The following is a 21,595-nucleotide window of genomic DNA, read 5'->3' as shown; positions in this document are numbered from 1 at the left end:
TCCATTTTGTTAGGAGACATTTTAATTCTAAGACAGGTTTTTTAAAAGGTGAACACCTACTAACACGTTTGGAAGTACTTGCTTCTTGTTACTCTGAGGATTATGGTTTTCTGCTTATTCTCCAATTTTCTTGTCTCCAATACTGCCGCACAAGAGATTTCTTGGCTTCTCAGTGATTCAGGTCTCAACAGGAGCCTGAATATTTCTGTGCAGAGTGGAGAAATGATTCTGGTTGGATTCGAGGTGAGAGGGAGGGGGAGGGGGGAAAGCGGGAGGGGGGAGCTGTGAGCTGGAGCGGGGGCGGGGCTTTAAAAATGTATCTGAGATTTAAGTAGATAGAAGATAATTCTGGGGTTGCCAGATTTTCATTTCTGAATCCTCCTGCTGTTGCCTTGGTCACAAGACTTTGGCAAATTTAGAATCCATTCTTTTATTACTAGCATTAGCAGTGAAAGACTATGGTTTGACGACCCTGAATTACCATATGCTAGCAAAAGTGTTAAAAATAGAGGAGTACAAAGTTCCAAATTCTCATACATTGTAATTATAGTGCATTGCCATCACTGCTTCATTTAGCCATATAAGGAGTGTATGGTATTTTCCATTTCGCATAGAAAGGCTATATTCACCTCTGTCATATAGCCTGTTTTCCTATTCAAGGATGAAAATAGAATCACTCAAAGCCAGATTTTTATACATGTATTTATCACTGAGCTTGTCCCTTAGAACATGTTAATTGCTTTAAATACAAGAATATTATAGGGCTGAGACCCTGAAAATAAATATTTTGAAACGTTAAAGGAGCAGATGACCAAACATACAATTATTTTTAGATGATGATTCAGTACAATTGCAACAAAGTTATTAATATATTTAATACAGGTAATTAACTCATATCCTGGAGAAGCAAGCATCTTTCTCAGGACATTTGTGAAAGGGCATTCAGATACACACAGCAGCTCTGCCTTTGGATATCCTCATGGTAATAACTGTTGTAAAATGGAGATAGTATTGCTCCTATTACACAAAAGATGTCAGACCAAGAAATTAGATTAAAAGTAGTTCTGTTTTAGGAAAAACTATGATTAAAATGTTTAATAGATATTTTTCATTTCAAAGTTTCATGCACAAACAAAATAGTGGACTCAAGGAAATGCTTCATGACTACCGTACTCTCCTTTCTATTTCTTACACCCCTGCTTCTCCTCTTCCTATTCCCCTGGAAAAACAAAAAAAACAAAAAAACCCTGCCAATAAAACATACATCACATCACGAATTTCCAGCTCTACCAATAAAACCTACTTAAGATTGCTTTTATGTTCCTCAATCCCTTGATCTAAAACAATGGCTTTGATCAGTATTATAAAATACAACACAAAAAGGCAAATGAACCTTGGATTCAGACAGCACAAAGTTCTATTATTGCCAAAGAAGATGGTCATAGAAAGAGACATTTTTATACTTGGTTTAAGCAGTGCTGCAGTAAGCCATTATAATTCTGAGATTTGAGTTGCTTCCAGTGAGCCAGAATTGTCTTTACAATAGCTATATCATCATGGCTGAAATATGCATTTGATTATAATTTTAATATCACCCAGCTTTTCTTGTTGCTTGCATTCAATGCTTTTTGTTAATACTTTTAATTTAAACTACATGCTGGTAGTGGAAAAATTAATACTGTGTTATAGCAAAGACGCTAAAAAGTAAGCTGGACTCAATATTTTACAATGGCTGTAATAAATATATTCATTGAATTTTAAAATGTTTTAGCAGGAACACTCATTTTTTTTCTCAACATTCCTTAAAGATATATATTTCACTTTCTGCATAAATTCACTTGGTCAAGGTCAAGACCCACCTTTAATAAATAAGACCTTTTAAACAAAAAGTAAGCCATGGATTAAGATAAAATTCACAAAGTTAATATGCATTATCTCTCAATAACTGCCTGTATGGTTTGTTTGATTTGAAGTTTTTTGGTTTTTTGGGGTTTTTTTGCTATTAACAGCAAAGTCTGAGAAATAGATACCTCTTTCCCCTCCCCCACCACGCACACAATAGATCGTCTTTTACATGCATTAACCCAATTTCAAGTTACAAATTCGTAGTAGCAGTTACCTTTGAGTGTCCAGTTTTTAAAGATCGATAAAATTTTAAAGTGTACAGTATTTATTTTCTTCTTTCAGGTTGATTATGTGACCGCTCTGGCAAAAGCACTTTGACAACTGTAAGAAGAGAGGGCATGCGCACACAGGGAACTGTGGGGGCTGAAGTCCTTCATGAGGTACTCTGCTCGATTTAAGTAGTTCAGCCAGGAAAGGAGGAAGCCTCGCAAACACAGACTTCAAGGGAAAGACGTTGTGCCCAGATTACGTTACAACTCCTAACCAACCTAAGTCAGGAGTTGTTGAAATGAAAAGGAGGAAAAATAAACTGGTTTGTCAACTTCATTTAGGAAGCCAGGTTACAAGAGAAACTGCACAGACTAAATAGACCCAGCAGAGCTACCTTAAATTGTATTATAATGGTAATGACTGTGCAGCCAGCAATAGGAACCCTACCTGAGAGAAAGAGATTGGGGTGAGGAGGAATGGGCAAAGGAAGGAGAACTACTGGGGAATGATAAACACTTAAAATCTGAACTTACTTAAAAGAAACACTTTTAATATGGAATGAAAAATACCTTAATATTAAATGTGGAGTAACCTTGGAGGCGTGGTATTTTTACACACAAATTTCTGACCCCCTAGCCACCAAGATATCTTTGTATTTGAATTTTCAATGAAAAAGCAAATCACTTATTGTAAGATTCTACCTGTTAACTCATTGTTTTTACTTCCACTATTTATACAATGACTAATCAAATAAAATTCAGTTCTTTCATATTAAAATATTTGGTGAAATATAATAAATAACTTTGATATATTTATTTTATTTTATTATTCATATGTGCATACATAACTTTGATATATTTAGTGTTTAACTGCATTGGACAGTGACTTCTTTGAGACAAAAGGAAGATACAGCTTCTATTTACAAAAAAAATGTTAGTGTCTAATTTTTCCCATTTTAACTTCTTGATTCCAAGGCTGGAATTTCACAACGTATTAACATCAACTGTTTTTATGTACATCTTCTGAGAGTAAGAGCCAGTTTGCTCATGTAGGCAGAAGATAATATTTCTTGTGGGATCTGGTTCAGTGCCATTCACCCAAGGGGTTCAGAGTAAATGTCAGTTGATGACTAGGCTGATTGAACTTGGAACTGAAAATGTTAAGCATCATTTAAAACTGTCTTAATTTCCTATTTCCCTTCTTCACCAAGTAGAATTAAAGTATTAACAGGGAACACTAATTTGCCCCATGTAGTAGTCTTTATGTCTAGAAATTCCTAAAAGGCAGGAGGGGCATTATTTAAGAAGAAAAGAGGCCAGGTGTGCTGGTACGTGCCTGTAATACCAACAATCAGGAGGCTGAAGCAGGAGGATAATGAGTTCGAGACCAGCCTGGACTACACAGTGAGACCCTGCCTCAAAAAAAAAAAAAAGAAAGAATCAGGGCTGGGTATGTAGCACCATGGTAAAGTACTTCTCTAATGTGTACAAGGCCCTGGATTCGATTCCCACCATCCCCTCCCCCACAAAGAGGAAGAAAAGAATTTTTCATTAACTTGCCAAAAACTCTGTAAAATAACTAAATGCTTACTTATTCCTGCTGTACTTTTAGCTTATACTCCCAATTTTCTCTCCTTTTTTTTAAAACCCTCCTAAAGAAAATCTGACTTCTGCCCAGGAGCTGTGTTTAACCTTTGCATTCTGCAAGGATCAATTTATGCTAACCTTATTCCCAAACACTTTGCTAACTTACCAAACTTGTACTACATTTTCAAGTACTCTAAGGAAAAAGAGAAATTCCCTCTTTAAATCCTTAGAACTTTAAGAAATGATGTTTTAATCACTTGAAATTAGTATGCTAAGATTGTATCAGTAAAGTAGAAAAAATTTTAAGTAATTTAGGTGTGCTTGAAATGGTTCCCTTGAACATTTATTAATTCACCTGACCCTAAGTGCAGATCTACTAATAATTCTCATAATGGAGAAAAGATAAACTCTGGTCCTGATCCTTGATAAATGATAATTAGCAATGCCCACACTTAATGGAATTTTATTGTATTTGAAAATGAACTAAGCCCTATTCTTCCTTTCCTAAAATGAACACTCAAATTTAAAAAGAAAATAACTCAAACAGAAATTTGAAGGTACAAATACATTCCAAGCAAACAACAAATTATAGGAGGACCCTCAACATGGACAAAGTTCTTCTCTTCTGAAACACTGTTTTGTATTTAACCAGAAAGAAGACACTTTTCAGGTCACAGAGCTTTACTATAAACCCCTTTTGAGTGGTCACTAAAGGCTGTAAAAATAGACTTTGCAGAATTAACTCACTGAAATATTCATGGGTCAAATACATCTTTCCTGGGCTTCCGTCCTTTTTCTCTCCTTACTTGCTTATAAGCACCTTGCATGGTACTTATAAGTCTGGGTAGTTTGTGGTTGTTCCATATGTATGCTTTTGGTTTTTTTGTTTTTTTGAGACAGGGAGTTGCTCTGTAGCCCAGGCTGGCCTCAAACACAATCCACTGATCTAAGCCTTCCAATTTCTGGGATTACAAGCATGTACCAACATTCCTGGCTTAACATATACTTCTTGAATACATGGATAGATAAATGAATGGATTGATAGATGGTAGTTTTTTTATTATCTAAAAAAGCCATGGTTTGAGTATTAAATTATACTTCATTTAGGACAATTAGTCTTCCATCAGCTACAAAAATGGATATAGAAGGGAATGGTATAAAAAATAAAAACATTTTAGCCTTTATGATGTTCAGTAGGATGAAGATTATTTGATTTATCCTCATGAAATAACAATCATTAAACAATAATTGAACAGGGAACTTTGTTCCCAGCTAAGAGTTTGCTATCTAATAAAGGTATTCACCCTACCCCTCTATAGAATCTGCTTCTCCAAGGTTGCAACAGCCACTTTGAGCTAAGGCCAAGGGATGTTTTGTTGGTCTATCTTCCTTGATCTTGGAGCAACATTATATAGCTGACCACATTTTCTGATCATATCCCTTTGCCTCCTTTCTTGGTTTTCTCACATTTGGGTTACACAGGGGTTCACCTCTCTCTCTCTCTCAATCTCCCACCACCATCCTTTGCTGACTGACTTTAAATACCTGAGTTTCTTGTTGGTCCATTTCAGGCCCACTTCCCTAATCTCACCCTATGTGAATGGCTTTCCCAACTGTAAGGAAAGGACAAAACCTATTTTATTGGTCTGGAGGAGTGGCTCAAATGGTAACAGTGCCTGCCTTGCAAGCATGAGGCCCTGAATTCAAACTCCAGTAGTGCCAAAAAAGACAAAAACAAAAACAAAACCCATCTTATTGATGGCTATATTCCCACCACCTCTCATTGTGCCTAGCACATAATAAATGGTATTACTCAAAGGGTAGTTTTTATTCTCTAAAATTGTAGTTCATTTAGTGAGACTGAGTTTCTTTTGGTTTGTTGTTATTTTTGCAACACTATGGTTTAAACTCAGGGCCTCATGCTTGCAAGACATGCACTTTTACCACTTGAGCCACTCTCCCACGTATAGTTCATTTACATTTAGAAGGGCAACTACTCTTCTATCAGCTGTAAGAGTAGATATGAATGGGAATGGTATAAAAGAGAAAAATATAAATTGAATTAAAGTTATAATTACATGCAAAGGGCCAATAATGCCAAGGTAATTTAACTGATAAAAAAAACCTAGAAGACTTATACCACCAAGTGACTGTGTGGTTATTGGCATAAGGATAAGCAAAGACAAATGAAACAAAATTTAAAGTCTAGAAACAAATTGAGGGCTGTGGATGTAGCTCAGTGGCAGAGTACCACCACGCATGTGCAAGTCCCTGGGTCCAATTCCCAGCATAGCAAAAATAAATAAATAAAGACAGAAAAAACAGATGCACAATCTGTGGTCACAAAAGTGATGAAAACAGTAACACTACGGTGGTGAAGGATGGTCTTTTCGAGAGGGTATTGGAAGACAGGGTATCCATATGGGAAACAAGTCCTTATACTTACAACAAATAAAAATCTATTCCAGATTGATTGGAAGCCTAAATGTAGAAGGTAAACAATAAAGCCTTTAAAAGAAAACTTAGGAGAATATCTTCCAACATTAGGGTAAACAACAATTTCTTTTTTGTTTATTTGATTTATTTTGATGCAGGGTATTGAACTCAGAGCATCCTTCATAGTAAGCAAGTGCTCTTCCATGGATCTATACCCCTAGTCTCAACAATTTCTTAAGCCGGTCACAAAAGCAATAACAATAAACGAATTTTTTAATAAATTGGACTAATTAAGACTATCTAGCCAGGAATGGTGGCACATGCCTGTTATCCCAGCTATTCTAGAGGTGAGGATCATAATGTTTGCAGTTCAAGGCCAGCCTGAACAAAAATTTAACCCTATCTCAGCCAACAAACCAGGCATGAACATGTCATCCCAGCTACAAAGGAGTAACAGGTAGGAGGATAGGAATTTGAGGCTGGCCCCAGGAAAATTGCATCCAAAAAATAAACTGAAAGTAAAAAGAGCTAGGGGCATGGCTCAAGTGGTGGAGCACCTGTGTAGCAAGCAGGATGTCCTGAGTTCAAATGCCAGTTCTGCAATTAAAAAAGAAAAGAAAAAAATCTTTTTTCCCCATGAGCACTTGGGAGGCTGAGGCAGGAGAATGGAGTATTCCAGGCCAGCTTGGACTACATAAAAGACCCTATCTCCAAAACAAACAATAATAAAAATCCTTACCAAATGACAAGATTGTAGTGAAAATTCATAGAATGGGAGAAAATATATGGAATATGTATTTTTTCAAACAAAACTTGTAACCAGAATATATATAAAAGAGTCTTCCAAATCAGTAAGAGTAGACATCCCAAAGGAAAATAGGCAAGAGGCCTCAACCAAAGATATTCAAATGGCCAAAATAAATATGACAAGGTATTCTACCTCACTAATCATGGAAGAAAGACAAACTAAAATTAGAATGTTTTTTATAGAGAAATAGTGATTGGCAGGGGAGATAAAAGGTAACTTAAATGTCGGGCACTGGTAGCTCATGCCTGTAAATCCTAGCTACTCAAGAGGGCAGAGATCAGGAGGATTGAGGTTCAAGCCAATCGGGGCAAATAGTTCACGAGACCCTATCTCGAAAAAAAATCCATCACAAAAAAGGGCTGGTAGAATGTCTCAAGGTGTAGGCCCTAAGTTCAAACCCCAGAACCACAAAAAAAAGGGGAGGGGGAGAAATGTAAGGGATACCAGTAATACTATCTTTTGAGTTGTATATGCCTACACTGATGTGTTCACTTTAAAAATTCAGAAAACAGGACACTCAGTCACCTGCTTCCTGTATACAGCTTCCCCCAGTTTCTCCCTTGGCAATGTTATAGTTATGGAGTTTAACCACTATCCATTTCCAGATTTTTGCGGGAAGAGGATGGGACTGAGGTTTGAACTCAGAGCATTGCGTTTGCAAAGCAGCCACTCTACTACTTTGAGCCCACTTCCAACCCATCTTGTTCTGGTTATTTTGGAGATGGCATCTTACCAACTATCTGCCCAGGCTGACCTTGAACTGTAATCTTCCTGAATATCAAATCTTTTTTGCTAAACTACAAGCACCTATTAAATGAACAACTTCTCTAGGATCCTACAATACACCTCTTCTCCCACAAATGTGCTTGTGCCATCATTCTTGGTTGGCTTATTCTATTTAATGGCACCAACATCTATGTAGTCACTCAGGTTAGAAATGTGTAACATTCTGTCCTTTCCCTTCTCCCTCACTGAGACACAAGTCTAAGTGGTCATGAATACTTATTGATTCTGCCTCCTACATTTCTGATTGCATTCTCTCTTCTTCATTCACAGATAGTGTAACACTCCCCCCGCACTATGACTTTAATATCTCTTATTTAGTACCCTTCACAAATATGGCCTCCATACCAAATCCTGAGTAATCTTTCAAATACCATTCCTAAAAGCTCTTTACCATATTATGGCCTTCATGAAACTCTATCCCCTTATAGAAAGGATAAAAATACAAACTTCATTTTACCATCATGTCTCTTTTGCCTGAAATACCTTTCTACCTCCCCCACCCCAACACATCCCCAAGTGGTACTGGTGATTGAACTCAGGGACTAGGGCCTAGTACTTGCTAGACCTCCACACCCCTTTCTACCTCTTGATGATATGTTCTATTCACGCATTAGAACCCACGTCAAATTTTGGAAGCTTTACCTATGTAAGCAGAATAGCCCATTCTCTTCTTTATACAGCTTTGTAATACATATTTCTAGTACAATATTCTTCATGTTTTAGTGTAATATTTTATTTTTTTAGTGGTACTGGGGTTTGAACTCAGGGCTTTACTCTTGCTACTCAGGCATTCTACCACTTAAGCTACTCCGCCAGGCCTTTTTTGTGTTGAGTATTTTTAAGATCCTCCTTGATCCTCTTGGTCTCTGCCTCATGAATAGCTAGGATTACAGGCATGATCCAATGGCAGCAGCTTTAGTGTAATTTTTTTGTTTACATGTCTGTCTTTCCTAAAATAGCTCCAAGGCTGGGATATGATGGTTGTAACACAGATACTGGGCCTGAAACAAAGATGCTGGACCAAATTGAAAAATAAGGCTATCTTTTGGCCCAATCTATAGAGGCTGACAGCATTTAAAAAATTTTTATTTATTTTATTTACTTATTTATTGAGGCAAGGTCTCCCCTATGTAGCCCAGGTTGCTCTTTTCTTAGCCTCCTGAGTGCTGAGATTACAGATGTGGACCACTACACCCAGACTGACTGTACTTTTCTAAATTAACATTAGATGAAGAGAAATTCATTAAATGAATTTCAAAAACACTATGTTTAATGAGACTATCTTTAACGAAGATAATCCATACTAAAATGTGGTATAATTAATTTACCCTTTCTCTCATTGCAGGATGTTTGTTTTCAGATTTTCATTATTTTCCAAACTCATTGTTTCCTTGTGCCATATTTCTAAAGAAGAAATTACTCAATTGGAAGGCAAAACATAAGGGTCTTTGATACTTATTAACAAATCATTTAAGAAAGGTTGAAGCACTTAATACTTCCACTAGAGATGAGTTTTAAAACATGAAAACCATGAATAGTATACAGAGCAAAGGATAATATAGTTCCTGTTCTGATAACTAAACCATATAGAAAGGTCTTTACTCTTCTGACATACCAAATAGATTAAGTCCCTTTCAGCATCCTAATATACTTATTATTCTGTCATTCTTCTTTATCACTGTCACATGATGATGAAACAGTGAAGATAAATTTATCTACACTGATTAGCTGGAGATTCCCTTCTATGATACATGTGTCATAGGAGAAAAGATGAACAGCTTCACTTATGTTCTGTTTCTAGACTTCAATTTTAACTAATTTCAAAACTAATATATACGTGTATATTCCTGTATATATGTTCATCTTTCTCCCAAATATTTTATTTTTTTTCTGGTACTGGGCTTGAACTCAGGGCCTTGCATATCCTAGACAAGGGCTCTACCACTGAATTATACCCCTACTGCTTGTTGTGTTCATTTTGAGTCTCAAAAATGCTCAACATATCAGATATTCTTATATAAAGTTTGCATGCATCAAAACATTTGTGAAGATGCAGCTGAGCACTAGTGGCTCAAGCCTGTAATCCCAGCTACTCAGGAGACAGAGATCAGGATAATCACAGCTCGAAGCCACCCCATCACAAAAAAGGGGTGGTGAGGTGAGTGCTGGTGGCTCATGCCTATAATCCCAGCTACTCAAGAGGCAGAGATCAGGAGGATTGAGGTTCAAAGCCAGCCAGGGCAAATATATTGCAAGACTCTATCTTGAAAAAAACCATTGACAGAAAAGGGCTGGTGGAGTGACCCAAGGTGCAGGCCCTGAGTTCAAGCCCCAGTACCACAAAAAAAAAAAAAAAAATGAAGATGCTAGGGGTATAGCTCAGTGATAGAGTACTTGTCTAGCATGCCCAAGACCCATCCCCGGCACTACAAAAAAAAAAAATCTGTGGGCTGGTGGAGTGGCTCAAGTGGTAGAGTACCTGCCTAGCAAGTGTGAGTTCAAGCCCCAGTATCACACACACACAAAAAAAAGGAAATATGAAAAGAAAATCTGTGAACTTACACTGACATATAAATTTCTACTCATTAAAAAAAAATGCCTCATGCTTATTTTTAAATTTTATCCAATGCAAGTTAAGTCCTCCTCATCACAATGTCCTCTCTTTTACAGTTTCTTTCTTTTTTCTTTTTTTCGCCACGGGGTCTTGCTATGTAGCTCAGGTTGGCTTCAGACTCTTCATTTTTCCGTCTCAGCTTCCCAAGTGCTGAGGTTACAGATGTACACCATCACGCCTAGATACAGGACTATTTTTTTGGGGTTTTTTTTTTTTTTTTTTTTTTTTGAGATAGGGTCTCAAGCCAGCCTGGGGTTGCTTTAACAGTGATCCTCCTGATCTCTGTCTCTGAAGTAGCTAGGATTACAGGTATAAACCACAGGCGCCCAGCTCAGACTATTTTTAATATAGCATACCTCCCCATTCAGTTAACTATGGTTTGTTCATTTTCTTACCCTCATTATGGTAACTCTGTTATAAGAACCCTCTGGAGACTGCAAAAACTACAGAGGTTTTTTTTTAGAAAACATAGTTAAGCTTTATATGGGTCATTTCTTCAACCCCTATAGTGTCATTTTATATTTTAAGTTATTGCAACTCACATATATATTTGTTAATTTAAATTTATAAATATATGTTTCCACCCACAAATATAATATATATATATATTATGTGAAAGACCATGTGTTCTTTCACAAGACTACAGAGATGTAAACTCTACCTAGTTCATGTTTTAAATTATTCAAATTTCCTGACCGTTCCAACCTTTTATTTTAAATGCTGTTCAAAAAAGTTGTTCTCACAACATTAGAACCAAGAGGCACCTATCAAGGACCAGGCTTTAGAGGGAGTATCAGCTTTCAGTCTCTATTCCCAATATTATACCTGGGATTTTGAGAATTTTCCCAAGAGCTCTCCAGCTATCTGTTAGATAGCTCCACATACAAGCTTCATCATTCACCATTCGCATTATCTATAGGATGAATCAACATTTATCCTAGTATTTATAGGGCTCTCTATAATCCTAACTATGTTTTCAGATAGTATTATCTTCACTTCTTCAGGCAAATGGGTTTACTCATGATCCTGAACCTTGCTGATGTTATGGGCCCCATATGAAATGCCTTCCAGATCCTGTTTATCCTAATCTCTTCTTTCTTAAAGCCAAGCTCAAATGCTAGTTTCCTAACAGTAGCATATATTTACACTACATACTTAATTGCTTTTTATTTCTGTTTACCTTTTCTGATATAATTATGTTAACTCCCAAACTATAACTCTAAGCTTCTTGAGGACAGGCACTGCAATTTATTTTTAGTTCCTTAGGGTCAGATAAAATATTTTGTCTAGAGCTTAATAATAGTAGCAGCTAACATTTATTCTAGGTCCTTTCCACTTTTAATTCATTTAATCCATACAATAAACTTATGCGGTAAATACTATTATTGTCCTTGGTAGCTGGTGACCAAATGAAAACTTAGGTGATATACCCACCCACAGTCACAAAGCTAGTGGCAGAACTAAGGGCCTAATTTCAGATTTGACTCCAAAGATGTCTTTTGGTTAGTGACTCGTAGATGCAGGTCCTCTTCTACTTGATCCATGTAGCCCTGGACATAGCTTGGGCTTCAAAGGTATAGAAAGAGGTCACACTGCAGTTCAGCAGCTTCTCTTACAATGACCTTTGCCTGAAAACCAGAGACAAACTTTAACTAAAGAATTCCAAATTCCACCTATGGGCAAATCACTAACATTCAAGGATGTCCTAAAATCAGCTGTCTTCAAGGAGATGACTTATCAAAAGAACTGATCTTAGGAACTGGAGGAGTGGTTCAGGTGGTAGAACACCTGCCTAGCAAGCGTGAGGCCCTGAGTTCAAACCCCAGTACTGAAAAAAAAAAAAAAAAAAAAAGAACTGATTTTAGTTTTCACAGAGCAAGGCTAATTTAAGCCTGAGATAATGGAGGAAAACTTTCTTTGTCACAATCCCTGCTTTAGCAGCCAGCAATTAACAGATTCTATACAGAATGATGAGTCATAGGGATCATCACAAGGGGAAGGGCAAAGTCAGTATGTATATCCAGGTAGCCTTTGGATCCTTGTATTTGAAACCAAGTACTGTTTGTATAATAGTGCTTTACCTTCACTGAGGGAATTAGATTTCTCCAAACTCCTTCACTTTTATTATCTCACTTGATTGTTCACAGCTGGTGCAGTGAATAGATAGCACAGACAGAGCTCCTACCTTCATTTCTCCAGATTGTACAGTGCACCAGCACCAGAAGGCTCCCCATGGAGGACAGCAGGCTGAAATGTAGCCCATACTCTTCTCACCAAGCTCATGAAACTTAGTATCTGCTAAGAGCTGCATCTGATTGAAGGAACAATTTTTTCCAAAGTTCCACAACAGGTGATTGCTGGGATATCCAACAGTGGGAAACCCAGGCTTACAAATGTTGTAAGACACTGTTAATAAGTGGTAGATCTGGGACTGGGGTATAGTTCAGTGTAGAGCATTTCCCTAGCATGTGGGAGGCCCTGGGTTCAATCTCCAGCATGGGGGAAAGAGGGGAATGTCCAGGATTCGATTAGATTAGAATTCAACCCTTCCAATTCACTAGTCAGAATGTCTTTTTAAATGATTTATACTAGAAGTCATCCAATGGTTCAATTTAATGTAGGTGATCTCTGTTTTCTAATGTTGCAGACTAGCATCCTGAGCTTGTGGCTTTAACCAGTCAAATCAAAATACAGAGGGTTTGTTGTTGTTGCTCTTATTTTTTTTGTTTTTTGGGAAGCTCTGAAGTCACAGCTGTTCTATTCCTAAAAAAGGCAAGAAATAGATTATATGTGGCAAATGTCCCAAGAGAGGATACTTGAGATGGTATCCTACCACTTTGAGAAAAACAAATTAGACCACCAACCCCAATGCTAATGGATCATGACATCACCACAGGAGGGGAGGTCAGCATTATTTATATTATAGGAGGTGATGTGTGGAAAAGGCCATGAGATATAAAAACCTAATTATCTACATATATATTAACACTAGCACTTCTGAGCTGCCTTGGTTCTGAGTGATAACAATAACAAATATTCAGATGTGGTGGCACACCATGGTATTCCCAGCTCCTAGAGAAGCTGAAGCAGGAGGACTGCTTGAGCCCAGGAGTTCAAGGCCACCCTGAGTAACATGAGACCTCAAAAAAAAAAAAATTAGTTGTCATCACATGTACATGATATCTGACATAGCTAATAATTTCACACAACCCTAAGAGATCTATACTTTCATTATCCCCATTTTACAGATGAAGACATGGTGGCTAAAATAACTTTCTCTAGGTTATAATGTAAACAAGCCAGGATTCAAACTCAGGCAATCTGACTCTAAAGACCATGTTCTCAGATTCTCAGTCTCTGTTTCCTCTAGAATAAAATGAAGAGAACATTAACAACTGCACTATCTAAATAACCAGAATTAATGTATATGAAAGCATTTTTAATAAACTTTAAGCAATAGAGGTAAATGTATGAAATCTAAAGGTAATACTGATATGCAGTTGGGCTACCTGGAAATTCTACACCCAAGTATAGGTTCTTTGTCTCTTCCTACTTAACATCAGGATGCAAAAGTTGCGTTAGCCCCATGCTTCTTCTAGAGGAATACTGATCTTGTTATCCAGATTTACTCTTTTTTTCTTCTTGCTTGGTGGTACTAGTGTTTGAACTCAGGGATTCATGCTTGCTAGGCAGGTGCTTTACTGCTTGAACCATGCCTCCTGCCCTTTCTCTTCTGATTATTTTGGAGAAAGAGTCTTGCTTTTTGCCCAGGGTAGCCTGGACCTTGATCTAACTATTTTAAGCTTCCCACTGTAGCTAGGATAACAGGCGTGGGCTACCATGCCCAGCTTTTTTTCTGTTGAGATGGTGTATCATGAACATTTTTTGCCTGGGCTGGCATAGAATCACAATCCTCCCAAGTTTGGCCTCCTATGTAGCTGGGGTGACTGGCACACACTACTGCACCCTTGGTTGAAATTCAGGTCTTGAGACTTTTTACTCATGCTGTCCTCTTACAGAGAACTTCTGATCTCAGCCTCCCAACTAGTTAGGATTACAAGTGTGAGCTACCAGCACCCAGAGCACTGTCCAGATTTCTTATCCCACCTCTTCCTATATCCTGTTTCCTACTTATGAAAGCAGAATATACAGTTAAACATGGTCTTACACTGCCAAAGGATGCAGATTTTTGTTGCTTATTAGTTTTAAAGTTTTGTGTATTGAGAGAATTTGTTCATTATCTGGTAAGGATGATGTTCATACTAACTAGTATGTCTGATCACTTTGTCTATGTCAGCATCCAGGTAAGAACTTTTTATGTCTTAGGAATTAATCCTCATAATAATCCTAAAATATGAAGCTATCATTCATTTCATTTTTCAGATAAGGAAACCCAGTCTTATAAATGATAAATAATACTACCTAGTGGGTAAATAATCTCAGGTCTGTTTTTATTCCAAAGCTTAACTCTTTTTTTATTTTTTGGTAGTACTGAGGTTTGAACTCAGGGCCTCATGCTTGCTAGGAGGGTTCTCTACCACTTGAGCCACTCCACCAGCTCTTTTTTGTGTTGGGTATTTTGAGTCTCACCAACTACTTGCCCGGACTGGCTTTGAACAAAGAGCCTCCTGATCTCTGCACCTCCTGAGTAGCTAGGATTACAGGCGTGAACCACAAGCACCCAGCTCAAAGCTAAACTCTTATCCCTCACCTATTACCATACCCAGGCACAACCTACAGAGCTAACAACAGTGTCTACATTTTCATAACAATCACACTTCTGCCTCTGGCTGCTTCTTCCTTCGGTGACCATATTTTTTCCTATTTAAATGTTAAGGCCAGCAGGCTATAGTGGTACACACTTATAATTCCAGCTGAAGATGGAGCTTTCAAGGCCAACCTGGGCTGTATATTGAGACCCTGTCTCAAAAAAACAAAACAAACAAAACAAAAGGTTAAAGCATATGGTTTTACAATTTGAAATAAATGAACCCTAGTGGTTGTTGGACCTTTACCTTTCTTTCCCCAGGTCAGAATACCAAGAACAAGCCTAGTAATGTTGTTCCCAGTTTCTCTTTTGAAACCAGGCCTGGCTCTCATTATTTCAGAGTTAAGTCCATCTCTCAATGAGAAGCCTCCACTTGAAAGCCTTACAGCCTCTTACTAAAACCTCAATTAGCCTTATCCTTCTAAAAAATTCCTCTCTCAAAAAGATGAAAGGAAGAAAAGTTTTCTCTTAAAAACAGAAGGCCTTATGGTATCCCTTTGAAACATCCCATCTCAGCATCCCTGGCTTCAAGCAGGCAGACAGGGGAGGAAGAAAAAGAGAAGTGTATCTGTTCTCTTAAGGGAGATGTATTGTTTTGTCTCTCTTTTTTAAAGTGGTTCCTTTCTAAAGTCAGTTTGTACTGTAGGTCCTCCTAGAGAACACAAAAAGAAAGCACAAGCTCTAAACTTCATATGCAGAAATAATCTGCAAATTCATTCATTCAACACATTGAGCATTAGGCTCCCAACACTCATTCTTCCGCCTCTCTTCCATCTACATGCATGATAGAGAACTCTAAAGTAGTAAATAAGAAAGACAACATCCAATGAAAACATTATGTTCTCAAGTATGAAAATGGAAAAATAAGATATGTTGAAACTTTTCCAGGAATGGGGGAAGGGGGAGATAATGGAGCAAGATGGAGGGGGCAAATTCAACTATGATATATTATAAGAACTTTTGTAAATGTCACAATGTACCCCCAGTACAACAATAGCATGGTAATAAAAACAACAAAAAAACAAGATCTTCTCACAAGGAAGAAAAGGAAAAAACTGATTGCTAAAAAAACTAAAATAAAATATCAGACAGATGTATTACAAAGAAAAAAAGGGGGATATGATTAAGAGAATCAGGTAGGGTATTTCCATTAAATGGTCATGAAAGGCTTTTTCAATGAGGCTGGGAGTATAGCCCAGAGGCACAGTGTGGTTTAGCATGTGCAAGGCCCTGATTCAATCCCTAGCACAAACAAACAAACAATAAATAAATAAATAAATAAATATGAGGTGAGGCATGTGCAAGGCCCTGATTCAATCCCCAGCATAAGTAAATAAATAAGCAAGCAAGCCGGCACCAGTGGCTCACACCTCTAATCCTAGCTACTCAGGAGGCACAGATCAGGAGACTGAAGTTTGAAGCCAGCCCTGGCAAACAGTATGTGAGATCCTATCAAACCCCAGTACCTCAAAAACAAAAATAAATAAGTAAATATAAGGTGATGCTGGAATTAAAAGGAGCATCCATGTAAAGACTAATGGTGAAGGATGCAAAGGGAGCAACTAATGTCAAGATCCTAATGCAAGAAAAACACCTTTAGAACTAAGGTTGGCAACTTCTCCTACAGAGTCATATACATAGGAAATATTTTAGGCTTTGCAAGCAACATAAGGTCTCTAATTGCACAGTCATCCTTTCTGTTGTTATTGTTCTTGTTTTACAACCCTTTAAAATATAAAAATCATTCTTCCCTGGCACTATAAAAATAGGCCTCCAGTAAAATTTAGCCCCTGCCTTAGTTTTCATACACACACACAAAACACACCCCTTATAGAAATATCCAATCCACTGCAGCTAAAGAACAAGTGAGTGACAGGACAAAACAGGAGCCACATCATGTAGGAAACTTTTAGGCTGTTAAGAGTTCAGGGTGTTTTTAAGTGTGATGGGAATTCCCTGGAGAAGTTTGAGCAGAGGCAAGACATGATCTGATTTATGTTTTAAAAAGATTGGCTTGGCTCTGTGTGAGGAACAAACTGTGGAGAGGCTAAGAGTGGAAACAGAGACACTAGGTTAGGAAGCTGGCTATTATATCATCCAGGCAGGAGGGAATGTGGAGACAGGGAAGGAAAGAACAGAACAAAAATTGAAGAGAACACCTTTAGTGAAAGTTGTCTATCACAGATGAACAAAATCATGGAAGAATTCTTTTTTTTTTTTTTTAGTCATGGGATTTGAACTCAGGGCCTACACCTTGAGCTACTACACCAGCCCTATTTTGTGATAGGTTTTTTCGAGATAGGGTCTTGTGAACTATTTGCCCAGGCTGGCCTCAAACCTCAATCTTCCTGATCCCTGCCTCCTGAGTAGCTAGGATTACAGGTGTGGGCCAGTGCCCAACTTCAAGAAGGATTCTTGAAATTTTATTTTAAAAATAAAAAAAAAAAGGTGAACTAGAGGTGTAGCTAAAGCAGTAGAGTGCCTGCTTTGCAAGTGTGAAGCCCTGAGTTCAAACCCCAGTGCCATCAAAAATAAAACAATAAAATAAAAAGTAGTTTAAAGAGTTTAGGCTGAACTATAAACAGTATTAAGTTTGATTTGTAGGAAAATCTTGGTTGATTTTTTTTTTGATCCTTGAGTTTGAGCTCAGGACTTATGGTTTATTAGGCAGGTACTCCATCATGTGAGTCACACCTCCAGTCCTTTTTGCTGTGATTATTTTGGAGATAGGATCTCACTTTTTGCCCAGGTGGGCCTAGACTATGATCATCCTATCTTATGCTTCCTGATGTAGATGGGATGACAAGTGTAGGCCACCATGCCCTGCTTTTATTTCTTTTTAGATGGAGTCTTGCAAACTTTTTTGCCCAGGCTGCCTAGAACAGCAATTCTCTCAATCTTAGCCTCCCAAGGTGCTTGGCTCCTTGGTTAATTGAGTTTTTGATATAAAGACATTTCGCTTTCAGGAAGATGATATTTTTCCCCCTCTCTCTTTTATTCTGGTTTTGTTCCTTTCTAAATGCACAATAAAATATGCTCAAAATGTTCCTCTAATTTCAGAGTGCATTTAGTAAACCAAAAAAATCTGCTCTTTTAAAATCTGAGAAACTTCAGACTTCCTTGACAACACACCTTACTCTCTCAAAGTTTTCAGGATACGCAAATAAGGTCTCACAATAACCAAACTCATTTTCTTGTTTCGTCTTTGATAAAAATACTACCAAGAATTTTGGAAAGTTCATTAAGTTGCCTAGAAACTAAGTTCAAAAACTCCCTCCATTCAAAAATCCAGAACAAAAACAAAAAAAGTTCATCAAGTACATATTTAACTTGGGCATTTTTGAGAATATTTATTAAGATATTGTTTAAAAAGGTTTTTTGTTTTTTGAGGTTTTTTTTTGTTTGTTTGTTTTTTTCTGGTAGTCCTGGGGTTTGAACTCAGGGCCTTGCACTTGCTAGGCAGATGCTTTACCACTTGAGCCACGCCCCCAGCCCTTTTTGCTTTAGTTTTTTAATAAGTTCTTGCCATTTATGCCCAGGCTGACCTGGACCTTGTCCTCATATTTATACTACCTGCACAGCTGGAAAAACAAGCGTGTGCCACCAAACCCAGCTTTTTATTAGATGAGATGAGTACTTGTGAACTTTTTGCCCAGGCTGGCCTCTCAATCCTTAAGTAGCTGGAATTACTACTGCACCCAGCTAAAAGTTTTTTTTACAAAAAGAATAGAAAACAACACAAAGAAGTTCCAATAATACCAACCATTAGGGATAAGAAGATTAAATTAAATGGAGAGTTTCACAGGTTGAGTTTCTTGAAAACACATTGAGACCAAGATTTTTAGGCAAGTGATTTACTGGGAAGGGCATAATTAAGGAAATGCGGAAGTTAGAAACAGTCAGAGACAGATATTGGCCCCTGGTATGGTTGCAAGTGAGTATTCAGTTGATCCTGTGATGAGCTCTGGAGCTAGAATGGGCCCTCAAAGTTTGTTCTCAAAAGAGGCAAGGAAGCTGGGCCTTCAGTCACTGGCTGTTGGCCTGGGAGCATAACCTTAGGTGAGGCAGCCTCTACATCCTTAGGCAATGCCTAAAGAAAATAAGGGGGAAAGCGGGAGCCGAGAGTGCAGCTCAGTACTAGAGTGTATACTTAGCATCCACAATGCCCTAGGTTCAATCTCCAGCATCATTTAAAAGAAAAAAAGAAAGTTCATGCCATCAACTCCTAAAATGCCTAGTAGCCATGAACAAGAGATATGAACTGGATCTCTACAGTATCTTCTACAGAAGGATACTCAATCTCAGTTGTATTGCTTTTTTTTTATCATAAAAGTAATATTTTACCATGGGCGTAGTGTTTTATTAAAATTGTGAATTTTAATATACTAATATACTAACTAGCATGCTAATCAGTAATTTCTTTAAAATACTAATTTATGGGACTGGGACTGTTCAGAAAACCAAAGGCTGCATGTTTTCTCTCATATGTGGAATATAGACCTAATAAAAATACAAGCAATATTATGAAAAACAGGTCATGCTAAGAGGAGGTCACATGTGAGAGGGGGAGGGTAAAAGAAGGAAGTTAAGAAGGTGAATATGGTTGATGTACTTCAGTACAAGAATGAATACAGAATTTTTAAACCTGTTCATTTACCATAAGAAGGGGACTAAGATAGAAAGGAGAAAAATAGAGGAGAGATGAACCAATTCAGGTTTTAACACATATATACATGGAAATGCCAACAAGGAAACTCCCTGTATAACTATCTTGTTTAAGACAGCTATCTTAAACAAACAAAAATGTCATTTTTTTTTTCTTTAACAAAAATGGAGAACAGGGTGCAACAGGTCCTATCTGGGGGTGTGTGGTACCAGTAGAAGGGAGGAAGGTGTGGGGAAAGGGTATAGGAAGGTGCTAATATTGTGTACACATGTATGTAAATGGAAAAATGAGACCTGTTGAAACTATTCCAGGTATGGTTGAGGGGGAATAAAGGAGAATGATGAAGGGGGTGAATTCAAGTATGCTACAATGTACCTTCAGCACAACAATAAGTGAGGGAAAAAAAAAAAGGTTGTTCAAAATCAAGCTAGAGAATATGGGACAGAAGCTACATGTGTCCTGCAAAGCCTACAGTATTTAAATAAGTGTTTCTTTAGGCCCTTTACAGACAAGGTTTGCCAAGTCCTGAGAGCCTCTTATGTTGTTTACTAGAGCTTAATGACAGACTTACACCAGGAAGGCTATTTGATATTCTAACCAGAAAAAACAAACAAAACTATACAACCTAAGCACTTTTCGTTGGTGACAATGTAAAGAACCCTACTAAGGCAGGGCTTAAAGTGTGAGTGCAATAAACACCAAGTTCAAGACACAGATTATGGGTGGAGAAAGAGAACTGGGGAGACAGGGAGGGAGTAAACAGGACCCTCCACCTATAGTGATTGGGTTTTTTTCTTAATCTGAGTGTGGATACTCAAATGTTTGTTACAGCATCACTTATAACTTTGTATAAACCCGGAATATTTTGTAGGAAACAAAATGAAACAAATCAAAGGAAATAAAAGCACACAGAAATTGTAATATTACCTAGCTTTATTAAACAAACAAAATAACTTAAAAACTTGAATTTGTTGAATGTACTATCAATTAAAAAGAAACCTTTATGGCCAGATGTGGGCCACACCTGTGATCCCAGCTACTGGGGGAGTGGAGATGGGGAGGATCTCTGTCGGAGGCCAGAAAGAGTAAAAAGTTAGCAAGACTCCCATCTTAATCAATATGCCCACAGTGGCTTGCACCAGTAATTGCAGCTACCCAGGAAGCCACAGGCAGGAGGATCTTGGTCCAAGGCCAGCCTCTGACAAAAACGTGAGACCCTATCTGAAAAATAACCAAAACAAAAAAGGACTGAGGCCATGGCTCAAGTAGTAGAGTGCCTGCCTAGCAAGCACTGAGGCCCTAAATTCAAACCCTAGTACTGTCAAAATTTTTTTAAAAAGCGAAGGCTCCACTCAAGTGGTAGAGTGCCTGCCTAGCAAATGTGAGGCCCAGAGTTCAAAACCCAGTACCACAAAAAGGAAAAAAGAGAGAGCCGGGCACATGTGGCTCTGTAATCCTAGCTACTCAGAAGGCAGAGATCAGGAGGATTGTGGCTCGAAGCCAGCCCAGGCAAAAAGTTCACAAGACCCTATCTCGAAAAAAAACCTTCACAAAAATAGGACTGGTGGAGTGGCTCAAGGTGAAGGCTCTGAGTTCAAGCCCCAGTACCGCAAAAAAAAAAAAGAAAGAAAAAAGGAAGGAGGGAGGGGACGAAAGAAGGGAGGAAAGGGAGGAAGGAAAGAATCTTCAAAATAAGTAACTATTGACCTATTGTAGTGATTCCTAGCTACTCTGGAGGCCGGCAAGGGCAAAAAGTACAGGAGACCCCATCTCAACCAATGGCCGGTCACAGTGGTGTGTGGCTGCATCCCAGCTA

General features: G+C 37.9%; 1 protein-coding gene across 7 annotated transcripts in view; it reads right to left on the bottom strand.

The window, feature by feature from the left end:
• The window catches only part of Cpeb3 (cytoplasmic polyadenylation element binding protein 3), a 179,367-nt gene that overhangs the window by 139,967 nt on the left and 17,805 nt on the right, over positions 1-21,595 (bottom strand). For 2 of the 7 annotated variants that reach the window (XM_074078771.1, XM_020157310.2), the window contains exon 1: positions 2,120-2,820. The exons of 2 other annotated variants lie outside the window; for them this stretch is intronic. The gene's annotated coding sequence lies outside the window, so the exon portion shown is untranslated. Of the gene's footprint in view, positions 1-64; positions 199-2,119; positions 2,823-21,595 lie in introns of those variants that run through there. 3 more of the 7 variants (XM_020157307.2, XM_074078777.1, XM_074078774.1) reach the window with 3 other exon arrangements.

The sequence above is a fragment of the Castor canadensis genome, chromosome 7 (assembly GCF_047511655.1).
Source record: "Castor canadensis chromosome 7, mCasCan1.hap1v2, whole genome shotgun sequence".
NCBI lineage: Eukaryota > Metazoa > Chordata > Mammalia > Rodentia > Castoridae > Castor > Castor canadensis.
Note: the sequence above shows the minus strand (reverse complement) of the source record. Positions and strands in the feature narration are given on the sequence as shown.